Here is a 15,445-nt window from a genome sequence, read left to right on the forward strand (position 1 = left end):
AGGAAGCCTAATCACGTATAGAAGCTTTGTGTTGTGTCTTTGGCCCAGCTAAGGTCCCAGCATATGGCTGATTTCACCCACCAGACTTGTGAGTCATGAGCCTTCAGACGCTTGTACTTGTCAGCCTTTGCTCTATCCAAGGTGGCAGAGTGAAGCAGAAATGAGCTGTCCTGCTAAGTTCTGCCCAAACTACAGTTAAAGCACAAACTTTTGCAGCCATTTTTGATATAGCAATAGATTATCAGAACACAAATAAACAAAGTTACTGAACATGTCAAAGGCTGTAAGATATTTGAAACCTTGATTTTGCATGAGAAAGGCAAGGAAAGATTGCAAAACTTTACCTTCTTGGACTAGAATTGGTTGATCATCTATGAATAAGACTCATTTAAAACATTCTTTTGAGGAACTAAATCTTTCTCTGCTTTTGTACAGGACTGGTTTGTTTATTTGCAGTTAGTTATACCTGTCTGAAAACTGATATAATATCAGTAGATTTGAGCAGAAGGAAGTCAGTCTCTAGTTTCTTATGTATTATTATTATTATTATTATTCTTTGTGACAGAGACAGAGAGAGGGACAGACAGACAGGAAGGGAGAGAGATGAGAAGCATCAGTTCTTTGTTGCGGCACCTTAGTTGTTCATTGATTGCTTTTTCATATGTTCCTTGACTGAGGGGCTCCAGCAGAGCGAGTGACCCCTTGCTCAAGCCAGTGACCTTGGGCTCAAGCTGGTGAGCCTTGCTCAAATCAGATGAGCATGTGCTTAAGCTGGTGACCTCGGGGTTTTGAACCAGGGTCCTCCACATGCCAGTCTGATGATGCTCTATCCACTGCGCCACCACCTGGTCAGGCTGTATTATTATTTTTGTAAAAAAACTTTATTGACATACAATAAACTACATACATTTATTTTTTTTTTTAATAAATTTTTATTAATGGTAATGGGATGACATTAATAAATCAGGGTACATATATTCAAAGAAAACATGTCTAGGTTATTTTGTCATCAAATTATGTTGCAAACCCCTCGCCCAAAGTCAGATTGTCCTCCGTCACCCTCTATCTAGTTCTCTGTGCCCCTCCCCCTCCCCCTAACTCCCTCCCTCCCTCCCATGTCCTCCCTCCCCCCCCACCCTTGGTAACCACCACACTCTTGTCCATGTCTCTTAGTCTCATTTTTATGTTCCACCAATGTATGGAATCATGTAGTTCTTGTTTTTTTCTGATTTGCTTATTTCACTCCTTATAATGTTATCAAGATCCCACCATTTTGCTGTAAATGATCTGATGTCATCATTTCTTATGGCTGAGTAGTATTCCATAGTGTATATGTGCCACATCTTCTTTATCCAGTCTTCTATTGAAGGGCTTTTTGGTTGTTTCCATGTCTTGGCCACTGTGAACAGTGCTGCAATGAACATGGGGCTACATGTGTCTTCACGTATCAATGTTTCTGAGGTTTTGGGGTATATACCCAGTAGAGGGATTGCTGGGTCATAAGGTAGTTCTATTTGCAGTTTTTTGAGGAACCACCATACTTTCCTCCATAATGGTTGTACTACTTTACAGTCCCACCAACAGTGAATGAGGGTTCCTTTTTCTCCACAGCCTCTCCAACATTTGCTATTACCCATCTTGTTGATAATAGCTAATCTAACAGGAGTGAGGTGGTATCTCATTGTAGTTTTGATTTGCATTTCTCTAATAACTAATGAAGCTGAGCATCTTTTCATATATCTGTTGGCCATTTGTATCTCTTCCTGGGAGAAGTGTCTGTTCATGTCCTCTTCCCATTTTTTTATTGGATTGTTTGTTTGTTTGTTGTTGAGTTTTATGAGTTCTTTGTAAATTTTGGATATTAGGCCCTTATCTGAGCTGTCGTTTGAAAATATCAGTTCCCATATAGTTGGCTGTCTGTTTATTTTGATATCAGTTTCTCTTGCTGAGCAAAAACTTTTAATTCTGATGTAGTCCCATTCATTTATCTTTGCCTTCACTTCTCTTGCCATTGGAGTCAAGTTCATAAAATGTTCTTTAAAACCCAGGTCCATGATTTTAGTACCTATGTCTTCTTCTATGTACTTTATTGTTTCAGGTCTTATATTTAGGTCTTTGATCCATTTTGAATTAATTTTAGTACACGGGGACAGGCTGTAGTCGAGTTTCATTCTTTTGCATGTGGCTTTCCAGTTTTCCCAACACCATTTGTTGAAGAGGCTTTCTTTTCTCCATTGTGTGTTGTTGGCCCCTTTATCAAAGATTATTTGACCATATATATGTGGTTTTATTTCTGGGCTTTCTATTCTGTTCCATTGGTCTGAGTGTCTATTTTTTTTGCCAATACCATGCTGTTTTGATTATTGTGGCCCTATAATATAGTTTAAAGTCAGGTATTGTAATGCCCCCAGCTTCATTCTTTTTCCTTAGGATTGTTTTGGCTATTCGGGGTTTTTTATAGTTCCATATAAATCTGATGATTTTTTGTTCCATTTCTTTAAAAAATCTCATAGGGATTTTGATGGGAATTGCATTAAATTTGTATATTGCTTTGGGTAATATGGCCATTTTGATTATATTTATTCTTCCTATCCAAGAACAAGGAATATTTTTCCATCTCATTGTATCTTTTTCGATTTCCCTTAACAATGCTTTGTAATTTTCATTATATAGGTCCTTTACGTTCTTTGTTATGTTTATTCCTAGGTATTTTATTTTTTTTGTTGCAATCGTGAAGGGGATTATGTTTTTGAGTTCGTTTTCTAATATTTCATTGTTGGCATATAGAAAGGCTATGGACTTTTGTATGTTAATTTTGTATCCTGCGACCTTACTGTATTGGTTTATTGTTTCTAATAATCTTTTTGTGGAGTCCTTCGGGTTTTCAATGTATAGGATCATATCATCAGCAAAAAGTGATAGCTTTACTTCTTCTTTTCCGATATGGATGCCTTTTATTTCTTTGTCTTGTCTGATTGCTCTGGCCAGAACTTCTAGCACCACGTTGAATAAGAGTGGAGAGAGTGGACAACCCTGTCTTGTTCCTGATTTAAGGTAGAAAGTCCTCAGTTTTATGCCGTTTAATATGATGTTGGCTGATGGTTTATCATATATGGCCTTTATCATGTTGAGATATTTTCCTTCTATACCCATTTTGTTGAGAGTCTTAAACATAAAATTGTGTTGTATTTTATCAAAAGCCTTTTCTGCATCTATTGATAAGATCATGTGGTTTTTGTTCTTTGTTTTGTTGATATGGTGTATTACGTTAACCGTTTTGCGTATGTTGAACCATCCTTGAGATTCTGGGATGAATCCCACTTGATCATGATGTATTATTTTTTTAATATGTTGTTGTATTCGGTTTGCCAGTATTTTGTTTATTATTTTAGCATCTGTATTCATTAGAGATATTGGTCTGTAGTTTTCTTTCTTTGTGCCATCCTTGCCAGGTTTTGGTATGAGGGTTATGTTGGCCTCATAAAATGTGTTTGGAAGTATTGCTTCTTCTTCAATTTTTTGGAAGACTTTGAGTAGAATAGGAACCAAGTCTTCTTTGAATGTTTGATAGAATTCACTAGTATAACCGTCTGGGCCTGGACTTTTATTTTTGGGGAGATTTTTAATAGTTTTTTCTATTTCCTCCCTGCTGATTGGTCTGTTTAGGCTTTCTGCTTCTTCATGACTCAGTCTAGGAAGGTTGTATTGTTCTAGGAATTTATCCATTTCTTCTAGATTGTTGTATTTGGTGGCATATAATTTTTCATAGTATTCTACAATAATTCTTTGTATTTCTATGATGTCTGTGGTGATCTCCCCTCTTTCATTTTGGATTTTATTTATTTGAGTCCTGTGTCTTTTTTCCTTGGTGAGTCTTGCCAAGGGTTTGTCAATTTTGTTGATCTTTTCAAAGAACCAGCTCCTTGTTTTATTGATTTTTTCTATAGTTTTTCTGTTCTCTATTTCATTTATTTCTGCTCTGATTTTTATTATCTCCTTTCTTCGGCTGGTTTTGGGTTGTCTTTGTTCTTCTTTTTCTAGTTCCTTAAGGTGTGAAGTTAAGTGGTTTACTTCAGCTCTCTCTTGTTTGTTCATATAGGCCTGAAGTGATATGAACTTTCCTCTTATTACTGCTTTTGCTGCATCCCAGAGATTCTGATATGTCGTATTTTCATTTTCATTTGTCTGTATATATCTTTTGATTTCTGCACTTATTTCTTCTTTGACCCATTCATTTTTTAGAAGTATGTTGTTTAGTTTCCACATTTTTGTGGGTTTTTCCCCCTCTTTTTTGCAGTTGAATTCTAGTTTCAAGGCTTTATGATCAGAAAATATGCTTGGTACAATTTCAATTTTTCTAAATTTGCTGATATTGTCTTTGTGGCCCAACATATGGTCAATTCTTGAGAATGTTCCATGTACACTAGAGAAAAATGTATACTCTGTCGCTTTGGGATGAAGTGTCCTGTAGATGTCTATCATATCCAGGTGTTCTAGTATTTTGTTTAAGGCCACTATATCTTTATTGATTCTCTGTTTGGATGACCGATCTAGAGCCGTCAGCGGTGTATTGAGGTCTCCAAGTATGACTGTATTTTTGTTAGTTTTTGTTTTAAGGTCAATAAGTAGCTGTCTTATATATTTTGGTGCTCCTTGGTTTGGTGCATATATATTAAGGATTGTTATGTCTTCTTGATTCAACTTCCCCTTAATCATTATGAAATGACCATTTTTGTCTCTGAGTACTTTTTCTGTCTTGTAGTCAGCATTATTAGATATGAGTATTGCTACACCTGCTTTTTTTTGGGTGTTGTTTGCTTGGAGTATTGTTTTCCAGCCTTTCACTTTGAATTTGTTTTTATCCTTGTTGCTTAGATGTGTTTCTTGTAGGCAGCATATAGTTGGATTTTCTTTTTTAATCCATTCTGCTACTCTGTGTCTTTTTATTGGTAAGTTTAATCCATTTACATTTAGTGTAATTATTGACACTTGTGGGTTCCCTATTGCCATTTTATAAATTGCTTTCTGTTAGTTTTGTATCTAGTTTGATTCTTCTCTTTTGTTTTTCTATCATTTGTTTTTGTTTGTTTGTGTTCCATACTTCTTTCCTCTGTTGCTACCTTTTTTAAGTCAAGTGTTTTTGTGGTGGTTTTTTTGAGAGTGGTTACCATTAAGTAATGAAAAGGGTACCTACCATATTCATTGTAGTACCCTATCTTATAAGTATTTCTGCACTTCATCATCCTTTGCTACTGTTAATCTCCATCCTCTCCCCCCTTTTTTTCCTTTGTTGTCACAGTTTAAGTTTGGTTTTATTGTGTTCTTGGTGGAGCTGTTACTTGTGGTGTTGTTTTCTTTTGTTCTTTGAATCTGGTTGGAAAACCCCCCTTAGTATTTCCTGGAGTGGGGGCTTTCTGTTGATAAATTCTCTCATCTTTTCTGTATTTGTGAATGTTTTTATATCTCCTTCATACTTGAAGGATAGCTTTGATGGGTATAGTATTCTTGGCTGAAAGTTCCTCTCTTTCAGGGCTTTAAATATTGGGGTCCACTCTCTTCTAGCTTGTAGAGTTTCTGCTGAGAAATCTGATGATAATCTAATAGGCCTTCCTTTATATGTTGTACTCGTCTTTTCCCTGGCTGCCTTGAGAATTTTTTCTTTGTCATTGTTTTGTGTCATCTTTATTATGATGTGCCTTGGAGTGGGTTTGTTGGGGTTAAGAAAACTTGGTGTTCTGTTTGCTTCTTGAATTTGAGGCTTTAGTTCCTTCCACAGGCTTGGGAAGTTCTCGTCTATTATTTGTTTGAGTATATTCTCCATTCCATTTTCTTTCTCTTCTCCCTCTGATATACCTATTATTCTTATGTTATTCTTTCTGATGGAGTCAGACAATTCCTGTAGGGCTTTCTCATTTTTTATTATTTTTGAGTCTCTTTCTTCTTCTCTCTGTTGTGCCTCAAGTTGTTTGTCTTCTATTTCACTAATCCTATCTTCAATCTGGGCTGTTCTGTTAGCTAAGCTTGTTACCTCGTTTTTCAGCTCGTGAATTGAGTTTTTCATTTCTGTTTGATTTGTTTTTATAGTTTCAATTTCCTTGGTAATATATTCTTTGTGTTCATTGAGTTGTTTTCTGATCTCCCTATATTGCCTTTCTGTGTTTTCTTGTATATCTCTGAGTATTTTTAAGATTTCTATTTTAAATTCTCTGTCATTTAGCTCCAAGGCTTCCAATATGTTAAGTCTTTTCTCCATAGATTTTTCCACATCTATTTGTGTTACCTCTCTTTCTTTTGTATCCATAATATTCGATTTCCTCTTTCTTATCGGCATCTGAGGGTGGTCTTATTGATAGCACTAATTAGAATTAATAAAGAGTAAAAAGAAAAAAAAAAAAGGGTAAAACACCCCACAAAAAAAAACAGTAATAGTTTATTATTTCCCCCTTTTATTCTCTCTTCTCTTTCCCTCCTCTCCCCTCCTCAGGGAAATATCGTGCCTATAATGGAGGGCCTGATTTGGGGTGAAGAGTTCAAGGGGCAAAAAAAAGGGAGTAGGGACTTACTAAATGCAAAAAAAAAAAAAAAAAAAAAAGGAAGAAAATCTTAGACAAGCATAAGATGATTTGCTTGTAAGTGATGGTCAACTAAGAGATATAATGAGAGGGATAAGAGGGAATCAGAAAAAAGGACCAAAAAAGAATAATAAAGAAGAAAAAATAAAAATAATAAGTAAAAATCTGTTGTATTAAGTGGAGCGAAGACTAAATACAATGGAGACCTTGGGTTGGGAGGACCCAAAATGCCACAAAAATAAACAAACAAGAGAAAAAAAAAATAAAAACAAAAGCAAAAAAGAGAAATAAAGCCAAAAAAAAGCCTTGAGTCCCAAATTAACTAATTTGTTTGTGATTGAAGATTATATGGGAGGAAAGTAAAATGAGAAAAGAAAAAACGAATAGAAAGGAAAAAATAAGAAAAAGAGAAAAACGAAGGAAGAAATAAAATAGGAGGAGAAAAAAACAAAATAAAGCAAGACAAAGAAAAAAAACAAAAGAGGAGAGAGTGAGAGTTAAGTGTTTTGGAGTATAACCTTAAAGGAGGGTGAGGATGAAGAAGAAAAATAAAATGCAACACTCATGGGTAGTGTAGTTCAAGAAAGGGGAAGCATAAGATGGGCAGAGAATAGAAGGACCGAGGTGGAGGAAATAAAGGCAAAAAGATAGAAGAAACAAACAACAACAACAACAACAAAAGAAAATTAGTGGATCAAGTTGTAAAGTCTGTGGATTTTTCTTGATTTTGAGAGGTTAACTTCTTCCTTTTTCTTTTCTCTCCCTCTTCCTAGTCGGTGACTCTGTACCCCAGGCTCTGCCCCTGTGTCACTCTTAGGTAGGGATTTGCAGTTGATGGGATTCTATGGCAATGTCATATAATTGGCTTTAGTCTTGCTGGAAGTAAAGGCTTGTTGGCGTTTGCAGGGTCCAACGATGAGAGAGTTTGCTTTCCTGGATTCTCTCTCCTAGTCCCCCCTTTCTGAATTAGCAGCCTGGTGATCCAGCTATAAGGCTGCAACTGCTTCTGCCTGGGGAGTAAGAGGCTCAAAGAGCTGGGAAATCCCCACTCTATCCCCACTCAGTGCAAGGCTTTGGGAAAGGCTCTGAGAGTCAGGGCCTCCAGTGTAATCAGGCGGGGGTGGGAGTCAATTGTTGTCAAGGTGACTGTTCAGCGCCTATCATTTAGTTGGACCTCTCAACCCAGGCTTTCCACACTTTGTAGCCTGTTTTGGCTGGGAAGAAGAGGCACTAGTCTCTGCTTGCGACTAGTGTAGTATAGACCTTATTATCTGCCAAGTCCTTCTTGTTCGCGTTTATCCCTGAATATGGAGGCTCTATCAATCAGAAGTTGCCCCCACCCCTTTAGCGAGAGGCACTAAAAAATATCACGCCTCTTGTCTTGGATCGCTGAACTGAGAGAGATCTTATCAATTTGAACCAAGGGTGCGGAGATTTTATGGGTTAAGCTAATTTCAGTGATTGGGTCGCAGCTGTGTTTCCGAAGATATTTTAGGCTGCCTGCGTGTGCCCCTCCCCCAACGCTTGATTGTTAGCTTGAATGGCTGGGTGAGGTGCCCCGCCCACGGAGAGAATCTCCCAAGCCTCTCCCGCTCGCCCCGCCGCTGGCGGCTGGACCGCACCAGGCGCAGGATAATGGAGCCCCCTGGGTGTGCGGGCCAGTAGGGCGCCCTGGGCGCGTGGAATGCCCAAGGCACGCGCGAATGGGGCGCTCCGGGCACCGGTGGCCGGCGACCCCCACTCGCAGTGTGTGGGCCGCTGGGAACGTCAGCGGTGCTCAACCGGACCGGGCACGCGCGCGGCGGCTCGTGGCGGCCGCTCGCGGTGGCGGTTCGCGGGGGCTCGCGGCAGCTCGCGGTGGCGGTTCGCGGGGGTTCACGGCAGCTTGCGGGGGGCTTGCGGCGGCTCGCGATCGGCCGCTCGCGGCGGCTCGCGGTTCCCAAGTATATGGGCTGACTCACCGCAGGCGCACTCCCTGGCGGCTTGAATGAGCGTCGCTGCGGTAGCTTCCTCCACACCCTCGTCTCTCAGATTCAAGTGATAACAGTCCTTTTGCTTTCAGTTTGTGTGGAACTCCGGAATGCTCCGAGGATAAATTTTTCTGTTTCTAGTTGATAAATTTGTTGTGATTTAGGGGAGAGCTGTCGGACGCGCTTCTCACGGCGCCATTTCCGTGACGTCACTCCGCTCCATGTTACATACATTTAAATAGTGGTGGGATTCAAATAATTTAACAACCGGTTCTCTGCCCTAACGACTGTTTTAAGTATAAAAAAACCAATATACCCAAAGATAGTTTATTATTTCATGCATTTAATACTTAAATGAGAACAATAAAAGAGGTACACAAAACTAGGTTATGTTATAAAAAAGAGTTTTAAAATATTAATGAAAAAATATTAAATAATACCTGACAAAAACCAATAAAATGTTAAGATATTTCCATATTGCTTCTTGATTGGCATCCTTACATGTAATTTTTCCACCTATGGATGGAATGAACATTACTACAGGCGCTTAGAATATGCTGTTGTGTAGATGAATGTTAAAAAAGAGTAAGGAATGTAAATTTGCGATTTCCACATTGGGCGGCTGCCCAGGCACCCACCTTAGAGAGAACCCTGATTACAAGTGCCATTTTTACAACTAGTTTGCTGAAGTCAACAAAAAATTAGGTATTGGTTCTGCCGAACCAGTGTAAACTGGCTGAATCCCACCACTGTGTTTAAAATATGTGCAGATAGTACTGATGTATCTGACATATGTATACATTGGTGAAACTATCACCACAACTAAGATAATTAACATGCCCATCACCCCCCAACAGTTTCATTGTGCCTCTCTGTAATCTCTCCCTCCTGATTCACCCACCTCCACCCATTCAACCTGAGGCAACCACATTGAGCTGCTTTGTCACTACAGATTAGTCTGCATTTTCTAGGGTGTCATAGAAATGGAATCATAGAGTATATATTTTTTGTGTGTGTGACAGAGAGACAGAAAGAGGGACAGATAGGGACAGACAGACAGGAAGGGAGAGAGATGAGAAACATCAATTCTTCATTGCAGCACCTTAGTTGTTCATTGATTGCTTTCTCATATGTGCCTTGACCGGGAGGGTTGAGGTGGAGGGGGCTACAGCAGAGCAAGTAACCCCTTGCTCAAGCCAGCAACCCCGCGCTCAAGCTGGTGAGCCCGCGCTCAAGCCGTAATCTCGGGGTTTTGAACCTGGGTCCTCTGCATCTCAGTCAGATGTTCTATTCATTGTGCCACTGTCTGGTCAGGTGTATAGATTATACATTCTTTTTTGTCTTTTCCATTCAGCATAATCATTTTAAGATTCTTCCTTGTTGTTATGTGTATCATTACTTCATTCTACTGTGATTTTAGCCATTTTAATAGGTGTGTAGTGATATCTCATTATTTTAATTTGTATTTCCCTGATTACTAATGAGGTTGAGCATCCTTTCATGTACTTATTTATCACTTATATATCTTTGATGGCATATGTCCACATCTTTGCCCATATATCTATTAGATTATTGGTGTTCTGATTTTAGAATTTTTAGAATTATTTACATATTTTGAATACAAACCTTTTATAAGATATATGCTTATCAGATATTTTCTCCAAGTCTGGATCTTGTCTTTAATTTCTTAACAGTTTTTAGTTTTCATAAAGTCTAATTGATCAATTTGTGCTTTTATGAATCATAGTTTTGGTGTTGTAGCTAGGAAATCTTTGCCTAATGAAAGGTCATGAAGATTTTCATCTATGTTTTGTTCCAGAAGTTTTATAGTTTTAGATTTTACATTTCAGGTCCGTGGTACATTTAAGTTTTAAATTTTAAGGTCCATGGTACATTTATTTATTATTTTTTTTCCATGGTACTTTTTTTTTTTTTTTTTTTTTCATTTTTCTGAAGCTGGAAACAGGGAGAGACAGTCAGACAGACTCCCGCATGCGCCCGACCGGGATCCACCCGGCACGCCCACCAGGGGCGACGCTCTGCCCACCAGGGGGCGATGCTCTGCCCATCCTGGGCGTCGCCATGTTGCGACCAGAGCCACTCCAGCGCCTGAGGCAGAGGCCACAGAGCCATCCCCAGCGCCCGGGCCATCTTTGCTCCAATGGAGCCTTGGCTGCGGGAGGGGAAGAGAGAGACAGAGAGGAAAGCGCGGCGGAGGGGTGGAGAAGCAAATGGGCGCTTCTCCTATGTGCCCTGGCCAGAAATCGAACCCGGGTCCTCCGCACGCTAGGCCAACGCTCTACCGCTGAGCCAACCGGCCAGGGCTTCCATGGTACATTTAAATTAATCTTTGTATTGTGTGAAGTGTTAATCTCAGTTCACTTTTATGCATATTCCAGCATTGTTTGTTGAAAAGATTAACCTTTCTCCACCGACTTGCTTTTGCATCTTTGTTGAAAATTAGTTGCCCATATATGTGTGGGTCTATTTATAAACGCTGTAGTCATTTCTATTGATGCACTTATCTATCTTTATGACAATACCACACTGTCTTGATTACCATAGCCTCATAACATATCTTGAAATCAGGTAATGTTAAAGCTTTAACTTCGTTCTTTTTAAAAATGTTCTTCACCTTGGCCAGGTAGCTCAGTTGGTTAGAGTGTTTTTCCAATTTGCCAAGGTTGTAGGTTCAATCCCTGGTCAGGGCACATACAGGAACAGATCAATGCTTCTGTTTCTCTTATTCTCTCTCTCTCTCCCTTTCTTTCTCTCTCTCTCTCTCTTTCTTTCTCTCTCTCTCTCAAATAAATAAATAAATAAATAAAATGAAAAAAATTTTTTTTGTTATTCTAGGTCCTTTGCAGTTCCATATGAATTTTAAAATCAGCTTGTTTTTGTCTACAAGAATACAGCTGGGATTTTGATAGGAATTATGCTGAATTTATTGATCAGTTTGGGCAGAACTGTTACCTTAACAGTATTGAGCCTTTTTACTCATAAACAATCATCTCCAATTATTTAAGTGGTCTTCCATTTTTCAGCAATGTTTGTTAGGTTTATTGTACATTTTTGTACATATTTTATCAGATTTATCATATTTTTGATACTATTATAAATGATATTTTACTTCAAATTTTAATTATTCATCAGTAGTGCATAGGTATATAAAAATACAATTGATTTTGTGTATTGCTTGTATCCTGCAAACTTGTTAAATTCACTTATCAGTTCTAGTAGCTTTTAAAACTATTGTGTAGGATTTTTGCATAGACAATTTTGCCATATGCAGAAGAAGAGAGTTTTACGTGTTGCTTTTAAATTCAGGTGCCTTCTATTAATTTTTTCGCCTGAGAGGAGGGGAGATAGACATGTACCCCGACCAGGATCCACGTGGCAACCGCAGTCTGGGGCTGGTGCTCGAATTAACCTAGCTATCCCCCCAGGGTCCACACTTGAACCAATCTAGCCACTGGCTAAGAGAGGGGAAGAGAGAGAGAAGGGAGAGAGGTAGGGACGAGAAGCAGATCGTTGCTTCCCATGTGTGCCCTGACCGGAAATCGAACCCCGGATGTCTGCACGCTGGGCTGATGCTCTATCCACTGAGGAACCAGCCAGGGCCTTTTCTTGTCTTATTGAACTGGGCAGAATCTTCTGCATGATGTTGAATAGAAATGGTGAGAGTGGAAATCCTTGTCTTTTTCTTGATTTTCAGGGGAAAGTATTCAATCTTTAAGGATAAGGTTAACTATAGAGTTGTTATAGGTGCTCTTTATTGAGATGAGAAAGTTTCCTTCTATTTTTAGCTTACCGAGAGGTTTTTCTTGTAATGTTTATTTTATTGATTTTAGAGAGAGAGAGAGAAGGCAAGAGAGAAAGGAACATTGAACCACTTTTGTGTGTGCCTTGACTGGGGATTGAACCGGCAATGCACTTCCGGACAGTGCTCTAAGTAACTGAGATATCTGGCCAGGGCAGGTTACTGAGAGTTTTTATCAGGAATCAATGTTAGATTTTGTCAAATGCTTTTTCTGTGTTTATTGAGATGATCATATGGTTTTTCTTTTTTAGTTGGCTAATATGGTGCATTACTTTAGTTAATTTTTTAATATTAAACCAACCTAGAAGTCTAGGATAATCCCCACTTAGTCATGATGTTATCCACTTAATATATTGTTGGATTTAAGTTGCTAACATTTTTTTTAAAAGAATTTTTGCATCTCTGTTCATGAGGGATATTTATTCTGTGTTTTTCTTTTCTTGTCTCCATCTGGTTTCTTGTATCAGGATAATGGTGGTCTCATATAATGAGCTGGAAAATATTCCTTCCTCTTCAATTTTCTGGAAGAGTTTGCATAGAACTGCACATTATTTCTTCCTTCGATGGTTTTTCCCCTTTTTGTTGAATTTATTGGGGTGACACTACTAGACAAAATTATACAGGTTTCAGGTGCACAACTCTACAACACATCATCTGTATACACTGTATTGTGTGTTCACCACCCTCTTCCTTAAATGTTTGAGAGAATTCATTAGTGAAGCTTTCTGGCCTTGGAGGTTTGTTGTTGTTGTTGGTTTCCTGTGGTTTTAAACTATAAATTAAATGTCTTTAGTAGTTATAGGGATATTCAGGTTATCTAGTCATTTTTGTTGTTGAGTGAGCTTTGCTATTTTGTGTTTTTCGGGGTTTTTTTCATTTGTTTTGTTGTTTTTTTTTGTATTTTTCTGAAGCTGGAAATGGGGAGAGACAGTCAGACAGACTCCCGCATGCGCCCGACCGGGATCCACCTGGCACGCCCACCAGGGGCGATGCTCTGCCCACCAGGGGGCAATGCTCTGCCCCTCTGGGGGGTCACTCTGCCACGACCAGAGCCACTCTAGCGCCTGGGGCAGAGGCCAAGGAGCCATCCCCAGTGCCTGGGCCATCTTTGCTCCAATGGAGCCTTGGCTGCGGGAGGGGAAGAGAGAGACAGAGAGGAAGGAGGGGGGGCGTGGAGAAGCAGATGGGCGCTTCTCCTGTGTGCCCTGGCGGGGAATCGAACCAGGGTCCCCCGCACGCCAGGCCGACACTCTACCGCTGAGCCAACCGGCCAGGGCCTATTTTGTGTTTTTCAAGCAGTATGTCTGTTTCATCTAAGTTGTCAAATTTATTGGCGCAAAATTGGTCAAAATATTTCTTTATTATCCTAAAAATATGTAGATTCTGTAGTGGTGTCCCTTCTCTCATTCCTGATATTGGTAATTTGATTCCTTTCTTCTTTCCCTGATTGATCTGGCTAGAGAACGATCAATTTTATTGATTTTTTTCAAAACCCAGGTTTTGGCTTCATTAAATTTTTTAAAATTATTATTCCATTTCTTATTTTATTAATTTCAGCTCTGAACTTTATTATTTTCTTTTTTTACTTTACTTTGGGGTTAATTTGCTTTTTGTTTTATGGTTTGTTTGTTTGTTTTAAGGTAGTGACTAAAGCCGTTGGTTTGGGACTTCTTCCTTCTCTTAGAGGTAGTTAGAGCTATGATTTCCCTTTAAGTATGAGTATAGGCGCATCTCACAAAGAGGTTCTACTTCCGTCCCCCTCCCTGCACCATGTCCTGGGTTTTCTCTCAAGCCAGTAGGTAGGTAAATAAGAGGACTCACTGTCCTCCTTTGTCTGATATCCAGTATCTTGAAAACCATTGTTTCATGTTTTGTCTGTTTTTGAAACTTTCAGGCAGAAGGTTTCAATATAATTCTTGTTATTCCATGATGCTTGGAACAAGGAGTTCTTATGTATTCTTTAAAAAAATTCATTTATAGGCATTGCTTTGATTATGGAGTTCACTGTTCAGTTTATTCACCCTAAAGTTTCTCTTTCACCCTTCAGACACCAGACCTGGCATTGCTTTCACTAAGCGACAGTATAGTGTAGTAGTTCAAAGCTGAGACATTAGTCCTCTTCAGAAGACTTGTCAACCTTCTGATGTACTATTTATTTTGGTTATTTGTTTAGTTACCTTCTGTCCCTCCTCCTCCCCATGAGCACTGTGAAGAAAATAATTTTTGTCTCTGTGTTTTTTGCTGAGATTCAGCCCCTACATTTGTCACTTTACTAGCTAGACTTCTCTGTGCCTCAGTCATCGATTATAAAGTGGGAGCAGTAGTGCCTGTCGCAGGGTGTTGTTGTGAGATTTAAATCGGATGTGTATGTAAAGCACTTAGAGCAGTACCCAGTACATAGTGAGTCGTCTTCTTAGAGATGTTACTGACTCCCTCACTAGAGACGGGACAGAGTAACAAAGGATGATCAATGCAAGCTCAGCCCTCTCTGATAAGCCACAAACCAGTTGCACTTAAAATAGTTTGGATAGGGGTGTGCATTGAAATTATCCACTTAAATATGACTATTAGACTAAATACACACATAATCTAATAGCTATACTTTTCTGAATTAAAAAAAAAGCAAACTATTGAATCAGTAAAAGGGCTCAGATGACCTAGAGAAAATATGTAATGAAATTGTATTCTTGTGAATCTTTTTTTCATCAGGATAGTGGAGATATCTGAACTTCTTATTGCTGGGTGTGTTTTGGAATTTAGGTATTTTTGAATTTTAGAAAGAAAAAGGTGCATATTATTACTTACTATGTTACATCCCAGTAGAGCCTGGGGCAGCACCCCAGAATCCAACACATGACCCCATTTTGCACCAAAATGTATGAATGTTTGCATTTAGGGGGATAAATAAAGACTATTAAAAAATCCAGTCTGACCTGTGGTGGTGCAATGGATAAAACCTTGACCTGTAATGCTGAGGTTGTCGGTTTGAAAACCTGGGCTTGCCTGGTCAAGGCACATGTGCGAAGCAGCTACTAAAAATCGATGCTTTCCGCTCCTCCCCACCCTTCTCTTGCTCTCTCTCA

Source organism: Saccopteryx bilineata, chromosome 11 (genome assembly GCF_036850765.1).
Source record: "Saccopteryx bilineata isolate mSacBil1 chromosome 11, mSacBil1_pri_phased_curated, whole genome shotgun sequence".
NCBI lineage: Eukaryota > Metazoa > Chordata > Mammalia > Chiroptera > Emballonuridae > Saccopteryx > Saccopteryx bilineata.